Source organism: Solanum lycopersicum, chromosome 9 (genome assembly GCF_036512215.1).
Source record: "Solanum lycopersicum chromosome 9, SLM_r2.1".
Taxonomy (NCBI): Eukaryota; Viridiplantae; Streptophyta; class Magnoliopsida; order Solanales; family Solanaceae; genus Solanum; species Solanum lycopersicum.
In genome coordinates, this window is record NC_090808.1 from 48801892 (window position 1) to 48820716 (window position 18825).

Below are 18825 nucleotides of genomic sequence, written 5' to 3' on the forward strand. Positions count from 1 at the left end.
CTAGAATAAAGATTCTTCCATGGGAAACAAGGATAAGGCTCCAAACAAAAATTCCCAAGGTGGGGGCCATTATTTTGAGAGGACTAGGTGCCCTACTTATGGGAAGCAACATTTGGGTAGATGACTTGCCGGAAAGGATGGTTGTTTTGTATGTGTTCATAAGAGACACAAGATGAGGGATTGCCCTAACATCAAAACAAGAGGGAAAGAGGTCAATATAGATTCCCTAGATCCTAATGTTCCAAAGAAAAACCCTCCCAATGGGATGGGAGCTAGGAAGTATAAATAATCCAGAGTTGATGGTCCCGGTAACTCTTAATTGTTTATGATTGTTGTTTTTACGTTATGAAATGAGTTTATATAGTTTTATTGTTCATACGATCATTTAATCTTGATGAATTTCTCAAAGAATCAATTTTTTAAAAGAATTGCATGTTTCGGCAGTGTTACACTGAGAAGTTCACTAAGAAAATTTTGTAATTTGAAAATAATTTGTCTTGCCTTATTTAAAGTTTCATTGTATGAAAAGGTGTTGTATATGAGTATGTTTAAGTTTGGATAAGGTAGTTCGTCCATAAAAGAAGGTTAAGGGTGAGTATTGAAGTTTGTGAAGTTATTACTATGTGCTTAGGTTGCAAAGTGTTTCAGAGTGTGAAATGATACTATTTGATAATTGATGATTTGATTTAAGCGTTTTGAACATGATTGTAATGTGTTATGTGATGCTAAGTGAGTCCTTGTTGTTCTTAATGTTTTAGTGTTGTTCGAGGACGAATGTTATTGTAAGTGGGGGAGAATGTAATACCCCAAAACGAACTAAGGTGAACTAGAGGCTCGTTAGTGTTTCTTGAGTTAATTTGAAGTTAAAATGAGTTACATAACTGTTCTTAGGTAGTGTGTGAAGTTTGGTAAAGTTTGGAGGTTAAACGTCCAATAACGTCCACGACGTTCGGAAAGTGTGCCTTAGATGGAGCTTGTGTGTCTTGATGTGTTTGAGTGAGTTTTACGAGTTCATTTTGCTTGAAATTGATGTGAGTTTTTCCCAAAACCTAGAAGACTATGTTTAGGTTTTTAACGTTCAAGCATGACCCCACCTAGGACCCACAAGGGGCTCTAAGAGAAGGGCCCAAGATTGAAGTCCAAGATGTCTAGCAATGTCAACCAATAGGACCAGTCAATGGCCAGTCAACCAATCAACAACTCATCGAGTTGGTTCGTCAATTGGATTTGATAGTCTTCAAGGTTTGAGGGCTTCATACTCTACCAACGGACCATCACCAATGAGGCGTTGGTTGACCAACGGCCCTTCGTTGGTAGGGTTGTCGATGGTTACTTAAAATGTTGTAATTCCCTGTGAAGTGTTGGGGGTTTGGAATATTCACTCCAAGTCTTTTATGACCCTAGGAAGTTATTTTTAGGGACTATTAAGTATATTGATGTATTTCAAACCCCAAAACCTAATATTAGACTTCATTTCCTAAAACCCAAAACCCTCTCCCTTAGAATTCTCTCGTATGTCTCTTTGGAAGATAGAAGTCAAGAAGAATTTCGAGGGCTAGTTGGGACGTGTTCTTCATAAAAAATAAGTGGGTTTCTTGGCATGTGAGGTATGGTATCCATCCGCGAACATTCTTCCATTCAAGGTGCCCCTTCTGAAAAAGATTTCAAAAACAATTTTCAACATTAGTTTCTTTTATCTTCAAATCTAAATACGGGTCTTGCATGAAATCGTTTTTGAATGACTTAATAATTATGTTTCTAAAGTTAGTTGATGATTTTAAGGGTAAAATGTAACATTCAAGAAAATGTACTCATCTATTGAAGAGTCTATTAAGTTTTAAGAATAGGTATTGGGGTACATAGGCATTCCAATTCCCAATGTTGAGTAATATGGGGAAATAGTAGAGAATATTTGCTTAAGGGTGTTAGCCAATTTGTATGTATTAAAATATACTTTTATGTTCAAATGTCTCATTTCAAGCTTATTTAGGAATTGTACCGGCAATGAAGAACCTAAACTAAAATGCTTAATTCCTTAACTCACAACTTAGGTACGAGGCATCCAAGTGTCAAGCATAGGTACCATAGCATATGATTATTTAAACTGATCATGTAGAGTAAGTAGTTCCCAAGGATATAGTTGAGATCCTTTGTACAGCAAGAAATGAGCAGCAACACATGTGCTAATAGGCCAAGGGACAAGCCCAACAGTATTCTGTTAGGGCGGTTGAGGGATAGATGCGAGAACGAGTCAAGACATATGGGGCCTAGCTTCCTAACCAACTACGAATCTAACTAAATTACCTAATTAGCTGACTAACCGAGGACAAACCGAAATTAACCAAATAGTGTTCCCAAGATCCTAAAATATAATAGCGTGAAACTAGCCCGGTAACTAACACAAGAAAAATCCTAGTTCCTAACTTAGGATGGTCCAAAGGGATTGATTATGGTCCTAACGACTTAGGGGTACTTTAGTAATTAGCCTAGGTCACTTAATTAACTAAATTAGAAATTTAATTAATTAATTAAAAATCAAAGTCAAGGCCGAGACCCTTAGAAAATTTTAGATTTGGCTAAGTCAAATGTTCTCCTATAGGCAATTTAGGAGGGGCATTTTGGTAATTATATAATTTATTTATTTAATCAATTTAATTAGTTTAAGTTAAATTATTCAATACATAATCCTAATACCTAGAAATTCACGACTAAAACAGATAACAAAACCTGAGAAAAACATAAAATTTTTCTCAATTCTCCTTAGGTGATTTCAAGGTGATTCTTCATGTTTTTCGTGCAAAGTACAAGGTGATCTTCGTAGATTCAATTATACAATATGGTATGTGTTTTCTCTATTGGTTTCCTTTATCCAAGAGGATTTTGAAATGTTTTGAACTCAAGAGATCTTAAACTAGGGTTGTTCCCAATGAAATCTTTGAATGTTCATCTCCCTAGTTCTCCGTATTTTCGACATCTAGTAGTATGTATAATACAATATCTCGAGCATGATTTTTGTATGTGGTACTAACTGATCGTTATGTGTAGGTATCTATGATTTAAAAATTTTGGATGAGTCCTATAGGTTATATCAGTATGATTAATGCCAAATTCTGTTCGAGAAGATGAAATGGTTCTAAGTCGTTCATGAAATTTAGTGTACTGTTAAAAAAGGATGAAGTCGACTTTACTGTTTGTGTTTACAGTATATATGTCAAAATTTGATAGGCTCAAACTTACTTCTCAAATAAGAAGTAAAGCGGCCCTGTCAAGTAAATAACCCAACTAGTGAGGTTGGGATCATTCCCACGAGGAAAATAGTCTAGACTTAACTTCAACCTGTTATTACTATTGTTTGGTCAATGACTTCCTTGGAGATTAAAAGCCAATAAAAGAGGGGTTTCTAATTCAAAATGAATGAAAATAACTAACACAATTTAAAGAGACACTTAACAGCTTTGAATGTTGGATTTTAATCAATTAATCAAAGTACCTAGGGTTTATGTGTTCCCCACAGGTTCATAACTTGATAATTCTAACTATAACAATTCTTTCCTAGTATCTTGCATGCAAAGTGATAAGTTATGTATTTCTAAATCCTTGGTCCGGCATCTAGAAAATATCACTCCGCACCTCGGTCCGGCTACGTGTGTTGCTTTCCTAACCCTTATCTTTACCTCATATTAAGCATCATATTCGATATTTGACTAAGTTATTACCTCGTACCAATCAATACTAGTATATTAGATAGTATACACTAAATCTATGTTAATAATTCTTTTCCTATTATCTAGGTCGTTGGTCCTGCAAGTAGCATTAAGGCGAGTTCTAACGTTGGCCATCCATTAAAAAGACTTCTAAGCGAAAGAATTATTAATACATGCAAAACACTATTCTAGAATTGTTATTTTAGTTAAGTTTTATCTCATTATTTTCCTATGGTTCCCACAACCCTAGTTATGGAGTTTAGTTGCCCATAGTCATAATCACAATATTCAAATATATTGAATAACAATTCATGTACTTACTTCAATGAGAAAGAGTAAAATCTAAAAGTTTTCTTGATTAATCATCGCGAATCACCAACAATCAATAATAATCAAAAGTCTAAAATTATCAAGAGTCTCACACTAATACACAAAGTCTAATAGTATGATGTCTAACAAACCAGATTCTAACCTCAAAAATGAGGTTTTTTTTCGAAGTATTTATAAAAAATAAAAACCTAATAAACAAGGACTCTATTTGCTGGAAATCTGCCAAAATGCGGCTGTGTCGACGGACCTCGCGACGGATCGTCATGGTCACGACGCACCGTCATGGACTCCGTCGTCCCATACTTATGCAATTTCTTCAGCTGCTCTTCTTCATTACACTCGACGAAAAGTATGACGGACCTTCATAGGAACAACGGTCCGTTGAGGTCCTTCGTTTCAAAACACTTCAAATCTTGAAATATGGGTACAGGGATCACTTCTCTAAACTTCATGACGAACCTGCAGGACGGACCGTCATAGACACGATGGACCGTCACAAGCTACGTAACCCCAAACTTGGTCAGACTTCCCCATCTTCTTTCATTAGCTGCACTGTGTTGCCACCTACGGACCGTTACAAGAACGACGGACAGTCATAAGCTCCGTAGGTGGTCTATTTTGCATCTTTTTGCTCAAAATCTCCGCATTCAGCTTTGGATAGATTTCCTGCCAAATAAAAAGAAACTTATATAAAAATTAGCACAAAAAGGCTTTTGGAAACACTAAACTTAAGGAAAAAGTATGAATAATACTGTGAAACAACGGTATATCAACACCCTCAACTTAAATTCGTTGTTTGTCCTCAAGCGACGCACTATGACTCAAGACAACATCTTTGTACAATAGTATCCATGTTTCATCCTTTGCAATCATTTGGCTATCAATCCCTATTAATCTCATAAAATCCATGCATGCTATCAATTTTAGGCTTGAACTATGTTGAATTAGAACATGATACAGACTCACCATGCACTAACACCTATCCTCTTCAATTTCTCACTGACGTACTAACAATTCCGGTATTGCAACAAGTGTCCTCACTTCAAACAAAATCCTCATTTTTCACACAATGATTTCAATTTGAGTATAAGGATTACTTTTCAACACTCACTCTCAGAACAAAGTCACACTCATTCATACCTGGTCCCATAAGCTTGCCCTTATTTTCACTGCCTTAAGTTCGCTATACAACCCTTAGGATCACGATAGGACTTTTTTGGCTTGTAACATAGGCTCAGGGTCAGGTAGGGTATATTTAGGTATACTTTAGTGAATTTTTGACCTCCTTGACATATCGGCTAAACCTTCCACTTTCTATCATTTTATCTTGCCCAGTTTCTCATATTCTTTCACCTTTCTATTTTCTCTTCTTTCTTCATTTGTGTAAGTTACTTTATTATTTTCTTGATTGTATTTCTAGTATATTTTTCTTTTTCTTTACTTTTCTTTCAACTAATTCTTGAGTCACTTTACTTTTTTTCGTTCTCTCTCTTTGTTATTTCAACCCCACTTTCCAGAGCATTCCTCATAATAGCCACCCTCAACTCATGGCTTTGCCATGAGTGAAGGTACACAATACCCATAATTGGGTCAGGGCCATACGAAGGTTGTTTACTGCATTAGCCACCCTCAACTTATGCTTTTGGCATAAGTTGAGGTGCACATGCCCAAGGAGGGACCAGGGCCAACCCATTATTCCCAGAAAATATCGGTTGGGGTTAAAAAGAAAGGTCTATTTTTAAGATCAAATCATTTGGATCAAAGAAGAATAAATTTCATTTGGTTTTCTTCTATTTAGGCTCAAGATGGGCTATATTGAATAAGGGCCTATGATCCTTTCCTAATTGTCTATTACAGCTTACTTTTAGCAGGACTAACCAGGCAAGTTCTAGCTCAGTACCAACAGTGGACTTATTCGAATTATCCTCACACTCACTTGACATCTAATCACTATACCAGATTATCAGACACCTAGTTCCAATTTAAGACTTAGGGTAATGCAATGGTGTAGCTCTATGTTATGTTTAGAGCCACACAATTATCAGTTACTATGCCTAGTCATGCATCATTTTCCAGTTTATTAGGATATCACTTTAGCCATCAAGCTCCAGAATTAAACTATGTACAAAAGATATAAACATGCCGGTTAAATAGAAAAAGTAATCAGTCTTTTGGAGAAAAAGAACACAGGCAAGAAAAACCCCAAAAGAGGAGAGTGAATTGGGCTACTCAAACTTCACCCTAACACTCACTTTCCATTTACCCCACTCCCAACAAAAAAGAATGCAATTTTCCCCAATGCATAAAAATTTAAATACTAGAGTGGTAGGTGAAGCAAACTTGTGGCGCAAAGCGCCGTCGATCAGCAAGCTGGTGGGTCCGGTTCCCCGGAACCCACATCCTCTACAATCTGGACACCCTCAGTAGTGTCCTCTGCAACAACCGCACTATCACTAGTACCTCCTGCTATATCCACAGTACGGGAGCTAGATGCCCCAGCCGCTAACTCTGATGCTCGCATCTGGTGCGCCTCCTCCTCAGCAAGTGAGGCTCTCCTCGCAGCCTCCATCTCTTGGCGCTCCTTCTTCCGTGCTCGCACCTTATCCTCTGCTCAAACCCTACGCCTCTTGACATTCTCTCGAGGGGGAGGTGGTGGAATCTCTGAAGTGGCGAATAGGGCCGCTAGCACTGTGTCCTCAGTAGGCTCGACAGATGGGGCCTCAGACTCTGGCACCCTAGCCTCTAAGATCGTGTCGATATCTGCACGAAGACTGTCAACTGCAGACTTAAGAGTCGACACATCCACCGGAGGGGCTGATCGGGCTAGCACCCCAACTCAAAGGCGTCCAAACGCTGGTTAACCTCAACGATCTTCCGCTCTGTATACTGTACCATTTTCTGCTCTAGACGCTCTTCGGACTCAGTAATCGACATATGCATCCAAAGCTGGATATGATGCATAAGTTTAGCCATTTGTGTCTCTAATTTTTGGACCCTAGCATGCGGGACTAGTGCTGGTAGAGGGGTTGTGTGAGAGGAGCTCGGGGCAGTGCTACTACTCGGGATAGACTTGACTGGGGTAGTGTCAGTGGACGCCGCCTGTGTAGCCGTGCGGGCCTGGGCTACCGTATTAGCAAGATCATCAGCAAGTGGGGGCAGCTCTAGATGGGGCCCTCTGCTTGAAGCCATTTGACTGGCCTCATCTCTTATGAGGACGACGTTAATAGTGCCCTGTGGGGTCTTGAACTGATCTACGTGCCATATAGGCACACCTGCAGACCTGCAGAGAGTGAAGATCATGCACGGGAGAGGGTAAGTAGTAGTGACCTTAAATGCCCTCTCGTGCATGACTGCATGTAGAGGACACGCGAAGTCCTCCTCGAACCCGGCTATCATCGCCGCCATCAATACTGCTCGATCCCATGTAACAATATTATCAGCAGCTGTGGGGGATAGGCAGTGATGGACAAGCAGCCACAAGAACTTCATCGTGAAAGTGAGGTTGGCCTTCTTGATGGCCCCCTTTGTCACAGTTACCCAGTCGGCACCCTCTCCATCTACTGACAGGTGCAGGGCCATCCACCTCTTGGTGGTCTCTCTCAGTGATAGCTCACGCAGGAACTGGCCATCTTTAACTATCTTCCAGAGGTAGTAAAACTCGGCAGTGAGAGGGGTCCTACTAGCATCAACACCCTCTCCGTATAGAAACCGGCGAATGGCAGGCAGGGAAATGTCAACCTGTACGCCCCGTACTCGGACCTGCTCCAGTGGGTCCTATTTAGCGGGGGCAGCCCACCTATCTATATGCGATGGGAGAGTCGCTACGTAGGATGCATAAAACTCTCGGACCATTCCTTCACTATAACATCCCAACGGACGTGTTGTCCACTCCGAGCGATGCCTGGTGAAGAGATTGTGGATCTCAGGCATCGTCAAGAGGCTCCTTGTAAGGACCCGCCGCTCCAAGGTGAGTGTTGGAGTCATCACTCTTTTATCAGTCAGGAACTTGGCGTCAGAGTAGACTTGAAATTGCCCGTCGACACACCACCGGTTGGGCTGGTCAGTGGCTGCGGTGGGGACCTGAGCTGGTGAGATTAATATATATTCTGAACTGTCAGCTTCATCAATAGAGGCCGACGCTGCAGCGGTGGCGGGTGTGGGAACCTTAGCCAAGCCGGACGCTTCCTCGGACCATGATACTCCTAAGGAGCCGGACGCTCCTTCTTCATTTGTGGCTGACCCAGAGGGTGTGCCGGTCAGTGTGTGCTCCTCATCAGACTGGGAGGCAGTGACTACGCCGGACACCACCTTTTTGGGTGTGGCTCTGGGAGCACATGCAGCACGGGAAGGGTTGGAAGTGCCTGGAGGCACATACTCAGGGTCACGCTCATCATCAGAGCTAATGACCATGGGGCAGACAGGGCGACAGACTTAGATCACCCGCGTGCGTAGATTAGGTCTTGCTTGGGTGCCATCGTAGATAGTACCTATAAAAGATCCATATTAGTACGAGTAGTAGAAAACAAGACAAGCAAAACCATACCAAACAAAATATTGAAAATAGTATGGCATTGCTATAGAAACAGTGACACACGACGGGCTAGGTGATGGCTTGTCGTGACTATGACAGACCGTCATCGGGTTCGTCGTGTATTACATAGACTATGTATATATGGAGAACCCTGAAGGAGAGTCTCTGACTAGTATGACGGTATGTGAGGGACGGACTGTCACAGGTACGACGGTCCGTCGTAGGTGTCTGTCATAGGACACTTGGAAAAAATATGGAGACCCATAGGAGAGGGGTCTTTGACCGTCATAACGGTCATGAAGGAGGACCGTCGTGGGTATGACGGTCCGTCACATGTGTCCGTTGAAGGACACTTGGAAAAAGTGAGAGACCCTTAGAAACAGGGTCTCTGACAACCAGAACGGTTGTGCAGAACGGACCGTTGTGAAGACGACGGTCCGTCATATGTCTCCGTTGAAGGACACTTAGAAAAAATGGACAATGGGGAGTTAGGGCTTTTGGGATGGACCCTACGACGGTCCGTCGTGGGCATGACGTTTTGTCATTAGGGTCTCCTTCTGTAGATCGATGACATAAATGGTGTACCCCATTCATCGCCGATGAACCCAAAATTGAACTTATAGTGTGTTGGACCTTCATTTGTCTAACCCAACTACCTAGGAAACTAGTAATGCAAAAGCATCTATGTCTAGGGTTGTAAACATGGCAATTTCGAACATGTGTAACCTAGGTTAGACAGAATCGTATAAAAGAAACAACATATGACTAAGAACTAAGCTAATAATAACTAATAAACAAAAATGCAAGATAAATTAGTAGAAATTAGAGACACATATGTTAGAATTGGAGAAAACAAATGGACAAGTACCCGGTGGCCAGGAAGACACCCACAGCAGCAACTCCGACTTGTAGATTAACACTATTAGGGCGTTTGGGAATTGGTGGGGCAATGATCGGTGGTTCATAGACGAATAGATTGTGGAAGTTGAAAAAACGATAGTTGTGAGAGGAATAATGAAAGAAATGGGGTTAAATGAGGAGTTGGGGAATTTAAATGGTGAAAGTTTATAATAAACTCCAAGCGGGTCGGCTCGGGTATGCCTCATTAATCACGCGACGGTTCCCCGTCGATGGTCCGTCGCAGCTGTGACGACCCATCGTTGGTTGCGTCGTGTGTGCACTAGTTTGAAAATGAAAGAAAGACGTACCCGGTACGACAGATTTATACTATGGTCCGTCGTAGGCGCAACGGTCCATCGTTGTATCCGTCAGTGACTGCTGCAGAGTAATATTCAGCACAATTTCCTGGTTATGTGCCTGCAAATTTAAAAACCAATTAGTAGAAAAATGCTACCATAACTAAAAAGAATATAAGTATTGGGTTGCCTCCCAACAAGCGCCTGATTTAATGTCGTGGCACGACTGGGGACACTTGATTACTCAGACTTCATCAAGATGGTATGCCTCAATAACTTTATTTGCCGATTCAGCATGCCCGAAATAGATTTTTATGCGCTGTCCATTCGCCTTGAACCGCACACCCTCCTTAGTTTCCAACTCAACTACTCCATGAGGGAATAGTTGGGTAACCAAGTAATGACTGGTCCATTTGGACTTGAGCTTGCCTGGAACAAGCGCAACCTGGAATTGAATAAAAGCACCAAATCCCCGACCATAAACTCTTGTTTTTCCATTTTGTTGTCATGGTACTTCTTCATCTGTTATTTGTATAGGGCTGAGTTTTCATAGGCTTTCAGGCGAAATTCATCGAGTTCATTCAACCCATTTAAGCGTTGCTCTGCAGCTTCGCTCCAATCCATTTTCAACTTCTTCATAGCCCATATGGATTTATGCTCTAACTCAACCGGAAGATGATAAGATTTCCCATATACAAGTTGGTATGGAGACATACCTATGGGAGTCTTATATGTTGTCTGGTAGGACCAAAGGGCATCATCAAGCCTCCTTGACCAATCCGTTCTACTAGCGTTTACTATTTTTGACAATATCTGTTTGATCTCCCGCTTTGATACTTCAACTTGCCCACTAGTTTGAGGGTGATACGGAGTGGCCACATTATGGCGAACCCCATATTTCTCCAATAACCCCTTGAACAATCTATTTCAGAAGTGGGAGCCCCCATCACTAATAATGGCCCTTGGGATGCCAAAACGAGAGAATATATTCTTTTTCAAGAATGCAGTGACACTCTTCCCTTCATTGTTTGCGAGGGAGATGGCTTCGACCCATTTAGATACATAATCAACTGCTACTAGAATGTATTTCATTCCATGAGAACTCACAAAAGGTCCCATAAAGTCAATACCCCAAACATCAAATAACTCAATCACAAGAATGGGGTTTAAAGGGAGCTCTTACTTTCTTAAAATGCTGCCATCTCGTTGGCATCTGTCACATGCTTTAGAAAACTCATGAGCATCTTGATGAAGAGTTGGCCAATAGTAACCACATTGTAATATCTTATGAGCGGTTCAGATACCACTGTGATGTCCACCAATGGGTGAGGAATGGCATGCCTCCAACACACTCAACATCTCACATTCTGGAACACAACGCCAAATAAGTCTGTCAGCACAACTCCTATACAAGTATGGTTCATCCCAAAAGAACATCTTCACATTGTACAAGAACTTTTTTCTTTGATGAAAGGACAAGTCTGATGGAACAATATCATTAGCCAAATAGTTCGCAAAATCTGTGAACCATGGGATCAAGTCTTGTGAAGCTGCCAATACATGCTCATCGGGGAAAGTATCATCAATGTCAGTCTTATCCCCTAGCACTCTCATAGCTTCATCCTCTAGACCAGACAAGTGATCAACAACTTGATTTTCAGTTCCTTTTATATCCATCACTTTAAAGTCAAATTCTTGTAGCAGTAATACCCTACGAATCAGCCTAGGTTTTGCATCCTTCTTTTCAATCAAGTATCTCAGTGCTGAGTGGTCAGTATGCACTATAACTCTAGTACCTAGCAAATAGGAGCGAAATTTCTCAAAAGCAAAGAGTATTGCAAGGAGTTCTTGCTCGGTTACTGTGTAGCTCTTCTGAGCTTCATTTAGGGCTTTACTAGCATAGTAAATGGGGTGAAGGATTTTAGTTTTTCTCTGTCCCGATACTACACCAAGAGCCACCCCACTAGCATCGCACATCACACAAATGGATTGTTCCAATCCAGAGAAATAATGATAGGCGCAGACACCAATTTTTCTTTTAGCTCACTGAATTCTTTAAGACAGAATTGATCAAAACAAAATTTACAATCGTTCTCCAATAGTTTGCACAATGGATGTGCAATCTTTAAAAAAGTCTTTGATGAATCTCCGGTAAAAATCTGCATGCCCAAGAAAGCTTCTCACACCTTTCACAGAGATCGTTTGGGGAAGTCTCTCTATTATCTCGACTTTAGCTCGATAAACCTCTATGCCCTTTTCTGAAATGTGATGACCCAACACAATACCCTCTTTCACCATGAAATGACACTTTTCCCAATTTAGTACTAAATTATTGTCTTCACATCTCTTAAGACCTCAGATAAATTGGTCAAACACCCCTCGAATGAATCACCAACCATATAAAAATCATCCATAAAACTTCTATAGTATCCTCCACCATGTCAGGAAATATCGACATCATACATCTCTGAAATGTGGCGGGTGCATTGGACAACCCAAACGGCATTCTTCTGAACGCAAAGGTCCCATATGGACAGGTAAAAGTGGTTTTCTCTTGATCTTCTGGTGCAATAGAAATCTGATTATACACCGAATATCCATCAAGAAAACAGTACCACCCCTTTTCCGGCAAGTCTATTCAATATCTGATCCATGAAGGGCATAGGAAAGCTGTCTTTTTCAGTCCATGAATTTAGTTTGCGTAATCCATACACACCCTCCATCCAGTAACCGGTCTCATTGGAACAAGTTCACTTTTTTCGTTGGGGACCACAGTCATTCCCCCTTTCTTAGGTAAACACTTGACCCGGCATACCCAACTACTATCGGCGATTGGATAGATTACTCCGGCATCCTACCACTTAATGATTTCCTTCTTCACGACCTCTTGCATAGGAGGATTTAAGCGTCTCTGGTGCTCAATACTTTGCTTATGATCAGGCATGAGTTGGATTTTATGAGAGCAAATACAAGGGGGGATCCCAATAATCTCTGCAATAGTCCACCCAATAGCTCTTTTGAACCTTTTTAGTACCTTCACCAAACTCTAAACTTGTTGTTTATTCAGGTCTGATGCAATGATTACTGGCAAAGTGTCACCATTTCCTATGAATTAATACCTGAGATGAGGTGGGAGAGCTTTTAGTTCTAATTTTGGATCCTCCTCTATAGATGGTTTCGCGGGTGGGGACTCGCGATTCTTCATATCTAGCACATATTTGTTCGGTTAAACCGAACATCACCTTGGTCAAGAGCCGCGACTAATGACTCATACTCTTCAATGCAATCGCTATCAAAATTCATTATCACTGCCGCTAATGCTTCTACACGTAGACGTTCTTCTATTTGTGTCTCAGATGTCTCACCCATGTTGTAGGATATAGAAGATACCAATTGGAGCTCACCACTCTGCCTCATGGACCTACAAATGTTAAAGGTCACTTCATCATTGTTCAATCGAAATTTCATCTGCCCCTTTTCCATGTCTACTAAGGCTCTTCCCGTAGCAAGGAATAGCCTCCCAAGAATAATGGGCACTTCAAAATCGACTTCACAATCAAGAATAAAAAAATGTGCAGGAAATATGAACGACTCCACTTTTACTAGCACATTGTGGAGTATCCCTATAGTCCTTTTTACTGTCCGATCAGCCATAAGTAGCCGCATCGCAGTGGGTTTTGGATCACCCAAACCCAACTTCTTTTAAATCGAGAGGGGCGTGAGATTTATGCTTGCCCCCAGATCATATAATGCTTTCGCAAAATACTATAACCCGATTGTACAAGGAATAGTGAACGCACCTGGATCTTCTTTCTTTTGAATAGAGATCTTGTAGCAATAGCACTACAATGCTGCATTCTATCATCATACTCAAAAGTGACCGATCTTTTCTTTGTGACCAGATCTTTCATAAACTTAGCGTAACTGGGCATTTGTTCTAAAGCTTCTACCAAAGGGACATTGATAGAAAGTTGCTTCAACCTTGTTATAAAACGCCGATATTTACCATCCTCAGTCTTTTTCAACAATCTTTGAGGAAATGGGGGTGGTGACCTAGGTATGGGAGTTACCTTTTTAGGCACTTCAGCATCTTTTGTAGTGTTATCCTCTAATTCACCATCAACATCTACCACTTTATCAATATCTTCTGTCACCTTTTTCTCATTAGACAGCATAGGTGGGTCAATGGTTTGCTTGCCACTGTGAGTAGTAATTGCCATAGAATGTCCATCATTTTTTGGGATTTTGGACAGTGTTGCTTGGAAGAGTGCCCGGTTGCCATGTGTTCACAGTTGTAGATAATTGGGCCAATTGTAAATCAAGTTGCTTAATCGATATTGCATGTGTATCGACTTTTTGCCCAATACCCGCTAAAGAATTCCCCAACACTTTATTGTACTCATCACTAGAATCGAACCTCCTCATCATTTTATGCAACATATCCTCAACTCGCGACATACTACCTCCACCTTCCCTAGTAGTAACTTTACGATTTTGAGGAGGAACATAGGGTCTATTCTTGTCGTTTCTATTACCATAGTTACCCCTGTTGAAGTTGTTGTCGCGATTGTAGTTTCTATCTCGAACATCATGACCCTCACGATTGTAGTTACCATAGTTCCGACCTTGGTTTCCTTGACCTTTGGCGCCAATTATCCTGATTTGAGCCTTGGGCGCTCGGTCGGAAACCCCCCGTCTGCTCATTTACCGCATAAGAATCCTCCTCATAATAACACTCATCATTTTGTGGCGGTGGTTTCGATAAGTAGTTGACTGCATTTATCTTTTCTGCACCCCCAGTGACATGTTTGAGTACCAACCCAAGGTGAATTCTCATCTGATCCATTTATTCACGAATCTCATCTGTGGCTAGGTTGTGAGTGGAATGCACTACGAAAGTGTTTCTCCCTGTATCAGACTTCTTATTACTCCAAGCTTTGTTATTCCGAGAGATTTTCTCTAATTTTTTAGTGATCTCAGCATAAGGACACTCCCCCATAAGATCCACCTGCTATAGTGTCCAACACCGCTTTATTGTTATCATCCTGTCCCCGATAGAAGTATTCCTTCAGTGACTCATCATCTATATGGTGATTTGGAACACTTCTCAAGAATGAGCTGAATCTGTCCCAAGAACTACTTACTGACTCTCCTGGTAGTGCAACAAAGTTATTCACTCTGTGTTTGTGGTTTAGTTTCTTGGAGACCGGATAGTAGCGTGCTAAGAAGACATCCCTTAGTTGGTTCCAAGTGAATACTGAGTTGTATGGGAGCTCCGTGAACCACATAGCAGCCTCTCCCGTCAGTGAGAGAGGAAACACTCTGAGACCTATTACATCTAAATCCAAATCAGGCCTCCCTACAAAACTTTTACACACTGCCCTTACCTTAGCTATATGGGTACGTGGATCCTCAGAAGGTTGGCAGTGAGCATTAGCATCAGGCTACAAGTTACCACAAAGGTGTGGCCTGTGGGTAGAAGAGGCAAAACCAGTGGCCCATCCAAGTTTGCTATGTTATCATAGCCTCTGTAGTATTCTTGGGGTCGTGGAACGAGATTTTGTCCCCTCTGCTGGTGTACACCCGGATCATCAGGTAACATCTGACCATGAACATCAACCGGAGCTGGGATGTTCTGGTTCAGATCATCATCATTTATTCCCAAGTTTCGATTCATATTGCACAGTGTACGCTCTAACTCGTGATCGTAGGGAAACAAGGGTTCTCTTCCTCTTCGTGTATTTTGCATACAAGGAGGATAGTTCTGGGAAAAAATCAAAAACACTAAAACAAACTAAAATCAAGAAAATATCAACTAAACTATAGTAATAAGTTAAAGTTAATCTAAAAGCCATAACCCCGGCAGCGGCGCCAAAATTTGTCAAGCTCAAACTTAATTCTCAAATAAGAAGTAAAGCGGTCGTGTCAAGTAAATAACCCAACTAGTGAGGTTGGGATCGTTCCCATGAGGAAAATAGTGTAGAGTTAACTTCAACCTGTTATTACTATTGTTTGGTCAATGACTTCCTTGGAAAGTAAAAACCAATAAAAGGGGGGTTTCTAATTCTAAATGAATGAAAATAACTAACACAATTGAAAGAGACACTTAACAACTTTGAATGTTGGATTTTAATCAATTAATCAAAGTATCTAGGGTTTATGTGTTCCCCACAGGTTCATAACTTGATAATTCTAACTATAACAATTCTTTCCTAGTATCGTGCATGCAAAGTGATAAGTTATGTATTTCTAAATCCTTGGTCTAGCATCTAGAAAATCTCACTACGCACCTTGGTCTGGCTACGTGTTTTGCTTTCCTAACCCTTATCTTTACCTCATATTAAGCATCATATTCGATATTTGACTAAGTTATTACCTCGTACCAATCAATACAAGCATATTAGATAGTATACACTAAATCTATGTATATAATTCTATTCCTATTATCTACCTCCTTGGTCTAGCAACTAGCATTAAGGCGAGTTCTAACGTTAGCCATCCGTTACAAAGACTTCTAAGCGAAAGAGTTATTAATAAATGCAAGACACTACTCTGGAATTGTTATTTTAGTTAAGTTTTATCTCATTATTTGCCTATGGTTCCCACAACCCTAGTTATGGAGTTTAGTTACTCATAGTCATAATCACAATATTCAAATATATTAAATAAGAATTCATGTACTTACTTCAATAAGAAAGAGTAAAATCCAAAAGTTTGCTTGATTAATCACTACGAATCACCAACAATCAATAATAATAAAAATTTTAAAATTATCAAGAATCTCACACTAATACACAAGTCTTATAGTATGATGTCTAACAATCTAGAGTCTAACCTCAAAACAAGGCTTTTCGAACTATTTATAAAAAAAACCTAATTAAACAGGGACTCTATTTGCTAGAAATCTGCCAAAACGCGGCTGGGTCGACGAACCTCGTGACGCATCGTCATGGACTCCGTCGTCCCATACTTATGAAATTTCTTCAGCTGCTCTTCTTCATTACCCTCGACAACAAGTATGACAGACCGTCATAGGCACAACGGTCCGTTGAGGACCTTTGTTTCAAAACACTTCAACTCTTGATATATGGGTACTGGGATCACTTCTCCAAACTTCATGATGAACGTGTTGGACAGACCGTCATAGACACGACGGACCGTCACAAACTACGTAACCCCACAGTAGGTCAGACTTCCCCATCTTTCTTCAGCAGCTGCACTACGCTGCCACTTACGGACCGTCACAAGCATGACAGACCGTCATAAGCTCCGTAGGTGGTATCTTCTACATTTTTTCGCTCAAAATCTCTGCATTCAGCTTTTGACAAATTTCCTGCAAAATAAAAAGAAACTTATTTAAAAATTAGCACAAAAAGGCTTTTGGACACACTAAACTTAAGGAAAAAGTATTAATAATACCATGAAACCACGGTATATCAATATGTTGTAAGTATTTGGAATGCATTGTTTACAAGAAAAAACAAGATGTGAATCAATCCTAATTAATGAATCTTCAATGCCAAATCAACTTTATAACTTGCCCAAGCTAACACAGAAATGTTCTTATAAACTGATTAATTATTGAAAGTTGGCTTGCTTAAAATGAAGGTTTAGATTACAATAATATGTGAAAGTTTGGCTTATGCCATAAATTACCCAACATTAATTCCAAAATATGTAATTGAATTGGCCAATATTAAATTAAACCAATCCTATATGAACAATGTAAATTATGATATCTTTTGTGAGGCCAAATGTATGTTACATATTGACTCGATATGTAACTCAATGAACTAATAACATAGGGTGTGCCAATAATTGGGACAAGTCCCAATATACCATATCAATACGAACTTGTCGACATAATAGCATTTTGAAGAAGACATTATAATTTACATAAAGAATGGTGCAAGACTATCAACTAACGTTGAACAAGATAAGGTGAGTAATGAAATAACTAAAATCTTATGAGTTATGAAATTGAGAAAAATGGGGTGTTAAGTTAAGTGGGACAAGTCTCACCTGCACTTAACCAATTATGCTAAAGATACTCACATAAGAGGGTGCTAGAATTCATTAGACAAGTCTCAATCACACCATTATGATAATGTAAAACTTAATTTCAAATTCATCAAGTAAAGAAAGGGATGACAAGTAATCCATTGAGTTAAGCATACCTCATATTAGAAGCAAGCTTACATAATGAATGAGTCAACTCTGAAAGTTATAAAGTATAAGAAATTGAGAAAAGAACCGATAGACTAGCAATGAGTTTGTGAAAGCACATGTAAGACTGTGAGATGAGGCTACCACCAAAGTGGATAAGTAGTCTTTGAAATCTTCTAGTCTTTGAACTATGTTCCCTACATAGGATAGCCAGTGGATTCCACCTAATTTAGCTAGGTAGTATTTGGTTTCACTTTGGCGGGTGAACCACCCCTTCTCAGTGTAGGGGTTGACACTACATTTCATGTTTAGACCACATGATCAATGTCAGTTAATGCTCAAAGAAATTATTCGGTATCACTTTCACCGTGAAGCACCTCTTTTCGGTATGGAGAAGACACTAGACTTGATTTCACTTCAACCGGTGAACCACCCCGTTTCAGTTTGGTGTATACAATGAATTTCATGTTAACTCACATGATCTAGGTTCACTTTGATTGGTAAACCACCCCTTTTCGATGTGGGGCAGAAACTGGATTTCATGTTACCTCACATGATCTTCATACTAAAGATTTCTTTAATATAGTGAGAAAAAAAAACAAGAAATATAAGTTGATAATAATGAATTTTTAACAAGTTATTGGCATATGCTAATAAAGATATATGCTCAAGTATCTTTCCATTATGCAAATGATCAAATAATGGGCATTGCCCAATAAATATTAGCTTATAATAACTTCTTATATTATTCAAATAATCAAATAATGGGAATAGCCAATAAAAGTTGGCCTATAGTGCAAAAACTTAATAACTCATCAATTGAAGTATGAAAATAGGCCCCAATATCCTCATAATATGAAAATGGTCAAATATGTAAGACCCCGAATATGACTTAGGT